We start from the raw sequence: 13112 nt of genomic DNA, 5'->3' as shown, positions 1-13112 counted from the left end.
CAAAAGGTCACTGCAGGGGGAGGTGCAGCACTTAGCGTCATCCCATCCACATCTATCCATGTTGTTGCAAATTCAATATTTCATCTTTTTCACAGCTGGGTAGTATTCCACTGGGTATAAAGCTTGTGTTCTTTATCCCCTCCTCTGCCGTTGGGCACTTAGGTTGTGTCCATAGCTTGGTTATGGTGGACAGCGCTGCAGTGACCATAGGAGGCGCATATTCCTCGGAATTAGTGTTTTACCTTCTTTGGATAAATACCAAGGAATGGAGTCCCTGACCGGGTGACAGGTCTATTTTGAATATTTTGAGGAACCCTCGTTTGTTCTCCACAGGGGCAGGACTGTACCATGTGCTCTCCATAGAAAAGGGAGGTTCCAGGTGTCCTGCCCCGCCCCAGGAAAGGTGGGGCTGAGCAGGGAGGAGAAGCCAAGGAAGAGGAGGAAGACGTGGAGCACGATGGGGAGAGGAGACTGGAGGAGGCGCATGGAGCAGAGAGACATTCCAAGAAGAAGCCACTCTCGCTCCTCAGGCTTGGACTTGTGCCAAGGAGTTGGGGACATGGAAAGAGACACGTGAAAGAGACAAAGACGTGCATGAGAGACTCAAGGGGAGGCTGACAATGGCTGCTCTTATGTTTTTGTGGATTTTGACTTTTCTCTTTTCCTTCCAGACTTGCCTGACCTTTCCTACCCCTGTCCCATGGGTCTCTACCAGTAGATGCCTTCACCTTGTGGCAGGCCTTTGGGCCTCAGCTGGCCTGCTTTGGGCAAGCCTGTTTGGCTGGGCATTTACCCATGAGGGGACGGGTAACTTTGGGTGCTTCACTTGGGAACTATTCTACCTATATTCCTTTTCTTCTCTTTTGCTATTGCACATTAATTCTCTATTGCACACTGATTTGTATTAATTTTCTTTTCTAACGAAGGTGTTATGCATTAGAGTATGTTTTGTCTTTATGCAGCTGATGACATAACTCATGTGAAGTGCACAGGTTTAAGAACCCCTTATTCTGCTGGCTAACAGGACTAGTCTCCATTCTGACCCACCACCAGAATTCCTTTTTCTCCACACACTTCAATGGGTCATTCTCACAGGTGTAAGGTGGTATCTGGGTAACACTGCCTTAATCTGGCATTGAAGGTTAACACCATCAGTGATGAGTCAGGTGGACATGATGAGCACTGACGTGTTGAGTGGACAATGGCCCTGCACCCCTGGGGTCTGCTTCCCTAAACCCAGAGTCCCAGTCAAAAAAAAAAAAAACAAAACCCTAAGTTGAAGAACAATAGTCCTGAGCAGTGCTCCTTGATGGAGGCTCAGAGTAGAAAATTTAGGGTGCAGGGGTAACATGACCAGAAACTAGAGGTGGAGGGCCTCCCCAGTGGCGCAGCAGTTGAGCGCTGGGTTATGAAGCTGCCCGCAGCCTCTGTAGCGCTGGTTCGATCCCCGGCTGCTCCCCGGCCACTGGAGGAGGGTCCCACATGGCACACAGACCTCTCCTGCCGCCCGCTGCTCCCCCTCAGCAGTGTACTTCGGTCCTTCTGCCTGTCTGCTCTCTGCTCTGGCTCTGGAGAATTCTCTCACCCTCCCGCACTTCTGACTGTACCCAGTGCTTGCATAAATAAATAAAATAAATCTTTAAAAAAAAAAAAAAACTAGAGGTGGAGGTAGAAGTGATTAGCATAGTTATTAAACCAACTATAGAAATGAAAATTGTTTTGGGCCAACTGATATAGCAAGTATCAGATGCTGCAGGAAGTATAAGGAGGCGCAGAGTAGAGGTGGGATACAGGGATGGAGCCTTTGCAGAGACTCGCTGCTCCTGACAAATCAGCCTCGTCACACCATAGACAGATGACAATCCCACAAAGGAATGAGCCCTCCCAACTAGAACACGACCTCAGTGCCTTTTCTGCCCTGGGAAGACGCAGCTCTGCTCCCAAGGCTGCCACCTGGGGCCTGCAGGCTTCTCCTAACACACCCACCTTCTACAGGGGCAGTTCCTCCTACCTGCCGGCATCTGCGCAAGCAGCTGCTTCTTCTTTCCTTTTGTGTGTGTGTGTGTGTGTGTGTGTGCCCACAAGCCACTGAAAGGAGGACTCTGGTGAAGCTTTTCTTAGAGGTGACCCAAGACTTGTGATCCCAACACCTCTCCCAAACATCACTCTTCACCAGTGTCAATGTTTTAAAAACAAGGAAAGTCTGAGAAACTGTCATCCAGGCAAACTGGATGAGATTATGGAGAATAAAATGGACATTAGCAAAAACTAATGAAAGTATGGCATTTAGTAATTATGTCAACATTGCTGCATTAGTTGTAAAAAAATAAAAGTATTCATGTAGAATGTTAACAAAATGGAAATGGTGTGGGATAAACAAGACCTGTACTGCCTTTGCAACTTTTCTATAAATCTAACAGTATTCTTTAAATGTTTTTTTTTAAAGATCAATTTATTTTTTTATGAGGATTTATTTATGCATACAAGAACTGGGGTGCAGGCCAGAAATGTGGAGGTGAGAGGATTAACCAGAGACAGAGTGGGGAGCAGAACGGGCAGACCGACTGAAATACACTGCTGAGGGGAGAAGGGAGCGAGTCAGGAGAGGTCTGCTGCGCCATGTGGGCAGCTTCCTGGCTGGGGAATCAAACTTATGCCGCCGTGGCTGCGGATAGATGCATAGTGCTGCGTCTTAACCCCTTGAACCGCCAGGGAGGCCCTAAATGTTATTTTTTTGTAATGCCCTCAATATTGAATAGGTTGTAGAAGTGAAAAATTTTCTCTTTTCCAATTTTCCCAGGCATCATCATCCGGGACTGGAGAGGGGGGTTCTGGGAGAAAAGCTGGAAACCTCACACACAGGGCAGGCTCTGGAGTCTCCTTTCCTCTGAGCCCTGCTGCTCTGACTCCTCACAGAGCATCTCACCCCCAGGACGCCGCCCTCCAGGACCCCCAACTCTGGCCACCTCAGCCCCGCCCCGTCCTGGCGGCTCCACCAGAATCCGGAGCAGCGCGGCAGCGCCCCCGTGTGGCCACAGGGCTGAGCACAGGAGCCCAGAGCCGCCCTTTCTCCTGCTCAGCCAGGCCCTCCCCAGGCTCCCTGGGCTCCCAGCGGCAGGACAGGGATCTGCACACAAGGGGGTGTCCAAGTGCTGTGTCAGATTAAGTGTCCTTTTTAGTCTCCAGTGGTCTCCAGGACATGACAACTGGTTCCTAGGTTCTGGGCAAATCCCCAAATATATAGGTCGCCTCAGTCTCTTGGGATGGAAACTTAGATTCCTGGGTCCCTGAATTTGTTTCTGCTTCTGCTTCCAATGATGAAAGCCCCTCCTCCTGGGAATCACCTGACATTCTCCATCCTTGGATGAGGGGAGGGGCCTAGGAGAGCCCCCAGGGCACTGTCTAGGAGGATGGGGAGACTCCTGGAAAAGCAAAGGATGGAAATGGGGACTTTAGGAGACAGGGGCGGAAAGGGGTGCAGGGAGAGCCAGAGAGGACAGGGCAGGGAAGGGGCGGCACAGGGGACACTGAGGGGGAAGGTCTGTGTGGGTGACACGGGCTCTCACTGGGGAGCTGGAGCGTCTCTCTCCCCTAGGGGGATGCAGCAGTGCTGGCCTGTAACTGCCCAGGGAACTGTGCACATCCGGGGCCTTGCCCGTCCTTGCAGGGCTGGTGTCAACCACACACATGTACATGCTGGTGACGGAGAGGACTGTAATGGGGGGGTACCCAGGGGAGGGTCCAGGTTCCTGCCCCATCTGAGGAGGGTGAAGCTGAACAGAAAGAAGCATCTGGAGAGGAGGCTGAGGAGGAAGGAAGCAGGATGGAGCCAGAAGGAGACCTGGGGGAGGCACATGGGGCAGAGACAAGTGAAGAAGCTGCGCTTGCTTCTTGGCCTTGGACTGGGTTACACAGGTGTGGGTGAGAAATCCATGGGAGGTGACAATGGCAGCTTCTACCTTGATTTTGCTCTTTTCCTTCCAGACTTGTCAGCCCTGTCCCCCCTTTTCTATGGGTCCCCGCCAGGAGGTGCTTTAGACAGTAACAGGCTTTCAGGCCCTGCTTGGGCCAACCCTGTTTGGCTGAACATTTACCCACAAGGGGATGGTGACTTTGGGTGCTTGATTTGGAAACTTTATTCTTTCCTTTGTCTTTGTTGCACACTAACTGTATTAAAGTTCCTTTCCATTAAAGGTCCTACAGGTCTTGTCTTGATGCTGCGGATGGCAGAGAGTTGGGGGAGATTGTTAAGTGGAGGCCAGGCTACATATCCAGAATATCCTCCCTCAGTTCCCGAATGCTGGGGTATCAGAGAGATTCAGGGAGCCAAGAGGAGGGAAGAGCAAGGTCACAGAAGACATTAAAAAATTCTAACAGGAGGGGCAGAGCAACATGGCAGCGAGAAGACGCTGTGAGTAAGATCTCCCATTAAAAAAAGTTAATAGGGAGGAAAAGCGGCAGGTCCCAGTGAGAACTGGGACACGGAAGATAAACGGACGACTCCAGCAAACTACCCGAAGAAGAAAGTGGCCATAAAAGAGGACCAGAAGGGAGGAAAGCACATATGATTGCAGGCTAATTCCCCACTTATACAATCTGACCACTGACCATGCTCTATCAAGAGGGTTTAATTTCCTTTGTAAATGTTCATTCCCGCTCATTTTACTTGAGAGCAAGTAAAATGGTAGTTTAATAAGGAAAGAAATCATTTTTAAAGATTTTTAAAGAGAATATATAAAAGCAAATGCTGTGGATTTTTGTCACAATAATTATACATTTCCCTTTACCATCATCATATTAAGATAACTTCATATACCCTTAGTTTTAGTTGTTGCTCTTTTTACCTCTTAGGTGCCATGTGATATTCCGTGTATACTGGAGTAACTGAACTTTCAGCCACTCTTTGCTGTTCTCCATTTCTGTAGCTCCCGGCCAAGAGAGAAGATGGCTGGGTTTCATCTCAGTTGTCAGCAGTTGTCAGCAGCAGTTTCATCTGTTGTCATCTTAGTTGTCCCTGGGGCAGCATCTCCAGTCTCTAAGGCGGCTTCCCCTCTAATGTCACTGACCCTCACGGTCACATGTGGGATCAGGGGTCATGGTAGGACAGAGGCCCCTGTACTTAGTGAGTGAGGCCTTCACAGCATAAACAAGGTCTTAGGGTCCAAGTTAGAATCTGAGCAGTTGCGATCCACTGTAGAGAAGGACCCACACACGTGATGTGGTGGAGACCCTCTGGAAGCTCTGGTATGGGTGTCACCACATTTACCATAAACACACTCAGCGCTTGGTGGACAGCAGAAATAAGAAAGTTAAGTCCCTGTGCAGTATAATTACTAAAATATTACAAAAATCATTGGGTGGGAATTTTTGAGAAACAATCTGCTCAAAACAAAACGGTAGCTAGTAGTCTACCTCGTATCTAATATTCCTAGAAATGTGTTAGGGATGCCATCCATGACTCACACCACACTTCACAGGAGTGTTGTCCCCATTTATTTCATCACCTAGAGTGGGCGGGTGGGAATGGCAGGACAATGCCCTGGCTGGGCAGGTCATCAACAGGAATCTCACACAGAGTGTCTGCATTTTTATGAACTCGTTAAAGTGAAAAAAGCCATCGGATTTACGTGCAAAAAGTAACACTATCATTTGGTGTGTTCATAGACATGCAAAGGATTTGAAGAAGATCTCATTTGGGAAGTGAAGTACCCCGTGGGTGTGGCTGCTGTCTGGCCTCAGCTCCTCTCCGCTGACTGCATCATCCTTTACTTTCCCATCTGTGATGTTCCATACTTGAAAATTTCACACCAAATATTTCATGATGAAATGCAGTTCCAACTGGATATCAGACATTCAGTCACTCTCAAACACTCACCTGGGAGGGGCTGAGTCAGGCTAACCTTGAGTCCAGCCCGGGGGAATTCCAGGTGGAACCAGGCAAATCTGGAGACCAGCCAGGGGTGGTAGAAGAGGTGGCAGAATCCTGACCTTTGAGCTTCTAGGCTGACAACGGCCTACTGCTCTTTTAAGTGATTGGCCTTTTTATTTTTAGTGCCGATAAGTGACTCTGTTAACATTAATTCATGATGCTGTTACACTGGTCAATAAACGTTATGGAATATAATGAGAATCCAGTGTGTGCATTGAACAAGAAACTGGATCAGACCATTCTAAACACATACTCTTCACTGCCAACATTTTTGCCAACCTTGTACAACGTAATTAGATATATAAGTTAATAAAACATTAACTGCTTTGAGTTGTATGAATTCAAACATTTAATCACAATTAAAACCATTGATTTCTGATTTTTTTTTTCTTACTTGGCGTTACTAAATGATTTATCTCACTATTTCTTTTTATCATGTTAACTTGCTGCTAGCACAGTTGTGGGTATTAAATAACATTTTTATAAATTCTCAATGTGCCAGAAGTCGTACATTCCAACTGTTGATATAGAAGGTCAAGAAATACATTACGAACTTAAATTCACTAGAAAGTATCAAAAGCTAAAAAGGAAGGAAGATAATTATTGACCACAAGAAGCTGGACCGCGGGAAGCAGAACTCGCCTCCTGTTTTCTCACGCGCGCAGGGGCGCGGGTCACTGTGGAGACTGAAGCTGAAATCGAGCTGGAGCGCCAGGCCACCCCCTCCCCCCAACACGGCTCCGAAGCCCTGGCAGCGCCCGCCACCCGCCCACCAGCTCTGCCCCGCCGGCCCCACCGCTGCCGGGAAGGGGGGGTCCCGGCCCCGCCCCTCGAGGGCCGCCCCCGAGCCGGAGCCGAGCCGCTTCCAGGGCTCCTGGCCCTTCCTGGCCCGCGGCAGGGGCAGCTCCTCGGCGGGCAGCGACCCGGGCTGATCCTGCTGCACCGCGGTTTAGGAAAGGCCCGCACCCCGCGCCGCTCTGCGCGCGCCCCACTTCCCGGACCTTGCTCACCCGCCCAGGGGCTCAGGCCCCAGAGCCGCCCAGCCATGCGTCCAGCAGGTGTGGCGCCCCGGCCGGCGTGGACCGGCCATCCCTGGGCGCTGGGCCGCCCGCGCTCTCGGCCCCTCCAGGGCCCCCCTGGGCCCCCATCCCGCCCTCTCGGAGAGCCGAGGCCAGGCAGGAGCCCAGAGGAGGGAGGATGCGCAGCAGGGTGCCGACACTCCCGCCGTCTGGGTTCCCTGTGGCACAGGAGCCCGGGGCCTCACTCGAGGCAGGGGAGGAGCCTCAGGCCGCCGCACCCGCCAGGCCGGGTACCCCGCGGGAGACGGGTCCGCGTAGACGCCGCTCCCCCGGGTCAGGGCCCGCGCTGGGTTGGGGGGGCAGCGACCCCTGTCCCATCAGTGAGGGGCGCGGTGGACGCGAGGGATCCCCCGGGACGGGGAGGTGACTACGGTCTTGGGGGGACGGAGTGACCGCGGCCGGGGAGCTCGGCGCTGACCGCAAGGCGGGAGCCGAGCCCGGGCAGCAGCGGGGGCTCCCCGGGACCGTCCCCCAGGGGCCCGCGGGCGGCCGGGCGCGCAGAGCTTGCTCCCCCGCCCCGTTCCCCTCGCCCGGTAAGGCGGCCTTGCCCGTCCCCTGCGCGGGTGGGGGCCGGGGGCTGGGGGGGGGGCGCTGCCGCCCACCTGGCCCGAGTCTGGGCTGGGGACTCCGCGCCCTGCTGGAGGCCCCCTGGGACCCGGGACCGCAGCTCGAGCCGGGGACGGCGCAGGTCGGTCTTTCAGGCGCGCCCGGAGCCCTCCTGGTGTCTATGGGCGCCCCTGGGGTCCCCAGGGTCTTCTCCCATCCTGGGGCACAGCTACCCTGGCCGCGCGGAGGGAGCGCAGGGGAGGCGCGCTGGGGACAGCAAGGCGCGGAGCCCCCCCCTTTCCAAACCGCCCCTGTGAGGCCCGGGGCTCATTAGGCGAACTGGGCGCCTCCTCAGCGCCCGCGGCGCGCCCGGGGTCTTCCTGGGCTCCTCGGGGCGCCTGGGGGCACCCGTGACGGAGGGGGGAGCCTGGGGGACTGAGACCCATCGTGGGGCCACGCTCAACTGCGAAACTATGGCCGCGCCCCGCAGGGGAGCCCCAGAGCAGGGCGCGCTGGGGAGGGGGTGATGGGGCGGGCGGGGGTGCGCGCTCTTGCTCACCCCGCCAGGGAGCCCGGGTGAGGAGCCGCGGAGGAGGCGCTGGCGCGCGCTGCAGACACCAAAGGGGCCCCTGGGCTCCCTGGCAGCCTCTGTCTGTCCCCTGTAGGGACGGTCCCGCCAGGAGCTGGTGGGGAGGGGGGCGGTGAGGGGAACCAGCTAGCAGAAGGGGGTGTGTCCGGTGAGGACCCAACGTGAGGGATGAACAGGACGCCCCTGAGACGCGTGTCCTCCGCCCGCCGCTTCAGTTCCCAGGCCCAGGCCCCCGCTCCGAGGGGCTCTGGCGCTCCCCGCGCACCCCCCCCCCCGCGCGGGTCACGCGCCAGGAAGACTGGACGCAGGCGGGGTGGGCGCGGCGGGGCCCCCTCCGCACAAGGGGTGGGGGGCTGCAGGGAAAATCAGGAGAAGCAGCGCCAAGGCGGGCGTTAAGGGACGCGCCCCAGAGTCCCCAAGTCTGGCTCCGAGGCGGGGAGCGCCCAGGGCGCGCGGGCCGAGGCTCAGGCGGGCGCCGAGTGGGTCAGCCAGGCGCAGACCCCAGGGGCAGCCGATGCTCTGGCCACGCCGCCCCGCAGCGGCGCCTCAGCCCATCCTCCCGCTCCGCCCCTCGCTGTCCTGGGGAGTCTCCCCACCGCCACCCCCGCCCCGCCGCTGGCTGCACCCCGGCTCTTGTGCGCATGAATAAATAAATACAAGTCTTTTTTTCAAAAACCGCGGGTGCTTCCCGAGGCGCCCCCGCCCCGCAGGTTTGGCTCCTCCGGCCCCTCGGTCCATCTGCTGCCTGTCCGGCCCGGCCGGCGAGGACCCTCCTCCAGGGCCGCAGAGAAGCCCGAGGGGGGGGCGGGCGCGCGTCCGAGCCTCCGAGGACATCCCAGGTCCGCGGCTCGGCCGGGCCGGCTGCAGAGGACAGGGCAGAGCCAGGGGCGCGTCCGCCCGCCCGGGGGTCAGGCCCGGCTCGCCCCGCGGGCCCCGCCGGCCGAGGGGCGTTCCCGGCGGCTCCGGGGTCGACGCGCCTGGGGGGAAGCAGCGCCCCTGGCCACCTGGGCTGCGCCCCCCGCCCCGGCAGCGCGGAGCCGGACCTCGCGAGGGACGGGCTCGGGCGACGAGGCTGGTGTCACAGAACTCCGTGCCCCAAAGAGCGGGGGCGGCGGGCGCGCGTCCGAGCCTCCGAGGACATCCCGGGCCCGCGGCTCAGCCGGGCCGGCTGCAGAGGATGGGGCAGAGCCAGGGGCGCGTCCGCCCGCCCGGGCACCGCGTCCGCAAGTCCTCAGGCCTCGGTGCGGGCTCGGCGGGGGCGCCGGGCGCAGGGACGCCCCTCCGCCGAGGACTCGGGCACCCCGGGAGCCCCCGCCGCGCCCCTCGCCCGACCCGCAGCCCGCGCGGGCGCCTTCGCCTTCGCGCCGTTCCTCGGGACCCACGCGTCTCCCGGCCGCGCAGGGCCCCGTGCGTCCCGGCTGCCGCGGGATGGCGCCCCCGGAGCCCCCACGCAGCCCCCCACCCCCCGCCCAGCAGGTCCACGCAGCCGCCCGCCCCGGCCCCGCGCTCAGTCAAGCCCGAGAGGCCCTGGCCCGACCCCAGGTTAGCTCAGGGGCGCGTCCTGTTCCCGGGAACCCCGAGGATCTCCGAGCCCCAGCGCCACCCCGACCCGGGGAAGCCCCGCCTCAGCCCGCAGGTCTCTCTTCGGTGCGCAGGGAGCCCCGCCTGCTCCCCGTACAGCGGGCGCCAGGGCAGGGGGTCAGGGACAGGCCCACAGCGCCGGCCTGGCAGGCCGCTGACCACCGCTGGGCATCCGCCGGGCGCGGCGGGTCACCCCTCCCGCTACTCCCCGCAGAGCCTGGCCAAGCCCCGCCCCACGCCCGGCCCCGGCATCCGGGCAGCGGGGCCAGAGCCAACCGGCGCCTCAGCGCCTTTTTATGCAACCTGTGCTTGCGGCTTGTGGGCTGGCCCAATCAGGTGTGAGCTACCAGCTGACTGGTGCTAAACGGTCCAATCAGCCGCAGGATTGAAAAACGGTCCAATCAGCTGTGTGGGCGGGGCAGCCTGAGAGCGGCTATAAGCGGGGCTGGCGGCGCTCAGACACGGGCGGGGGCGCGGGCTGCAGGCCCCGCCTCTTCTCTGGGGGCCCCCGAAGGCGCCCCGGGGCCCGGGGTCTCAGGGCGTCCCTTGCTGCAGGTGTCGCCCCACCACTCACGCAGCTGCGGGCGCCGGTGTCTCTCGCCGAGCGGCCCGCGGCGGCCCCCGTGGCTGGCCGGCGCCCGCGGTGAGCGGCGGGCGGGAAGCGGCGGCCGGGGGGCCCTGGCCGGTCCTGGGCGTCCGCCGCCCCGTGCGCCCTCGCGCTGCCCCTTGGCGGCCCGTCCCCCGCCTCCCTCGCGCGCTGCCCTGGTCCATGCTCACCCGGCCCGAAGGCCTCGCCCGGGCCCGACGACGTCCTGGGGGGCGGGCCCGGGGAGGCGGGAGCAGCTCCGCGGCCCGCGCTGGGGCCGGGGCGAGCTGGAGGGCGGCGGGCGGAGCCCCGAGCCGGGCGGGGGCGGGGGCGGGGGCGCCGCGGGCACTGCCGGCCTCCGCTGCAGGCCGGAGACAGACGCCACCGAGGCAGAGACGCCCCAGGCCGCCCCGGCCCCCACGCCGGCGGGGACAGGCACCCGGGGAGGGGCAGGGGCCGCCGGTCAGCAGCGGCGCGTCGACGGCGGGTCCAGAGTCGGCGGGGACGGCAGCTGCACGGGGCGGCCACGCGGGCCACGGCGGCCTGTCCCTCCCCCGCCCCCCCGCCCCCCGCCCCCCTCCCCCCTCCCCTGCCCCCCTCCCCCTGCCCCCCTGCCCCTCGGTTCCCTCCTCCCCCCGCCCGTCCATCTCTTGCCTCTGCCCCCTTCACCCGCCCCGCCCTCTCCTCCCGCCGTGACTGCTTTTCCTAAGATTCCATTCAACACACACCCGGGATCTGAGTCTCTGCAGACCAGCCTGGCGTTTGGAAGCGCCCCTGGGCCGCCTGCCGCGAGCCGGGGCGACGCCGGGACACCCCGCGCGGGCCCCCGGGCGGCTTCTGTCCACGGCCCCACGAGCTCAGGCCGGCCGTGCACGGGGTCGGGACGTGCAGAGCCCACAGCCACAGGGCGGGACCCCGGAGAGCAGAGCGAGGACAGCAGGGCCGGCAGGGGCCCAGCGAGCGGCCGGCGGGCGGGGGGCGGGGGGCGGGGAAGCAGCCCCCACCTGTGGCAGCCCGGGCAGCGCCCGCCAAGGGCCCCACCGCACTGGGCTGCGCCTGGCCCCACCCACTGGCCACACCTGAGCGAGAAGCTGCCCTGCGCTCTGAGGCCTCAGACGAGGCCCCTCCTCGTCATAACTTTCCTCGCGGCCTCTTGGAAGTCTTTGTTCCTCAAATGGTAGATGATGGGTTCAGCAGTGGGGTGACCACGGTGTAGAAGACGTAAATGATCTTGTTGATTTCAGGGGACAGGTGGGCTTTGGGGCGCACGTACATGGAGATCGTGGTCCCGGAGTAGGTGGTGACCACGGCCAGGTGGGAGCCGCCGTGGAGAAGGTCTTCGCGGGCCGGAGGCGGAGGGGATGCTTACGATGGCGGCCACGATGAAGACGTGGGACACGAGGGTGGGGAGGAGGCACACGCGCAGGCGGCGATGGACAGGGCGAAGATGACCATCTCGGTGACGCAGACGCGGGAGCAGGAGAGCAGCATGGAGGGGCAGGTCGCAGAAGAAGTGGTTGATCCGGTTGGGGCCACAGAAGTCCAGCCTGAAGATCATCAGGCAGGGCAGGACCCCGTGCCCACCCTGGTCACCCAGGAGACGGCCACCAGCTTGGCGCAGGTCTGGGGCGCATCAGGAGGGGGTAGCTCAGGGGGCTGCAGACGGCCAGGTAGCGGTCATAGGCCATCGTGGCCAGGAGGAAGCACTCGGTGGCCCCGAAAAACACAAAGAAGTAGAGCTGGGCCATGCAGGCGGGGAAGGAGATGGCACGGCCCGGGGACAGCAGGCCGGCGAGCAGTGGCGGCACGACGGTGGAGGTGTCCTAGACCTCCACGAAGGACAGGTGCTTGAGGAACGTGTACATGGGCGTGTGCAGCCGCCGGTCATGGCTCGCCACGGCAATGATGACGACGTTCCCCACCACCGTCAGCACGTAGATGAACAGAAAGATGGCAAACAGCAGGGACTGCCACTCGAGAAGGTTCTGGAACCCCAGCAGCTGAAACTCAGTGACAGCAGACACATTTGGGGGCTCCATCGCCTGCGGAGGGGAAGAGACCTTGGAAAGCACTGCGGACAAGGCATGAAAATCCTCGGTGCTATCTGGAACATGAGAGACTGTCTTCGAGCACTCCCGTCTCCACGACAGCTTTCTGGAAGAACGTGCGCGGCTCCACCTGGCTTTTAGACCACTGTGGTTTCAACCCATTAGGCGAAAGGGGCGCAAGAGTTGGGGGAGGGCCTCAGCAAGCTCCACTCACCAGGCTCTCTGAGATCTAGAAGTTTCAGGTTCAACACCCCAGGTAAGAAGGGGCTCACTGAGCCAAACACAGGAAATACAATTAATAGCCGGGCCTCCCTGGTGGCGCGAGGGTTAAGTCTCAGCACTGTGAAGCTGTCCCCAGCCACTAAGGCATGAGTTCAATCCCCGGCCAGGGAGTGACCCACAGGGCGAGGCAGACCTCTTCTGTCTCCCCGCTGCTCCCCTCAGCAGCGTGTTTCAGTAGATGCACCTGTTCTGCTCCCCACTCTGTCTCTGGTCTCTGGTAAATCCTCTCACCCACCCACCCCCAACCTTTGGCCTGTACCCCAGTTCTTTATGCATAAATAAATAAACCTTTAAAAAATTAATAGCTATGTTTTCCTGGAAAGGGCCTGGGCCCTTTCCTCCCACAGGTGACCCTCATCTGGAAACAGGTCACACCTGGCCCGTCTCCCAGCCCCGGGAGACTGTGTTCTGCCCTCAGTGTTTATGGACACCTCCTCCGGGCACTTGAGCATCTGAGTGTGTCTGTGTGTGT

At 60.2% G+C, this 13112-nt stretch overlaps 1 pseudogene across 1 annotated transcript; it reads right to left on the bottom strand.

Moving 5' to 3' along the window:
* Positions 1–11421: 11421 nt before the first annotated feature.
* LOC311188324 (olfactory receptor 11L1-like) lies at positions 11422–12349 on the bottom strand (annotated as a pseudogene). Its single transcript has one exon. The product of its transcript is annotated as an olfactory receptor 11L1-like (transcript).
* Positions 12350–13112: the final 763 nt, after the last annotated feature.

The sequence above is a fragment of the Talpa europaea genome (genome assembly GCF_964194135.1).
Source record: "Talpa europaea genome assembly, chromosome: 2".
NCBI classification, from domain to species: domain Eukaryota; kingdom Metazoa; phylum Chordata; class Mammalia; order Eulipotyphla; family Talpidae; genus Talpa; species Talpa europaea.
The sequence above is the reverse complement of the archived record's forward strand: the minus strand, read 5'-3'. Positions and strand labels throughout refer to the sequence as shown.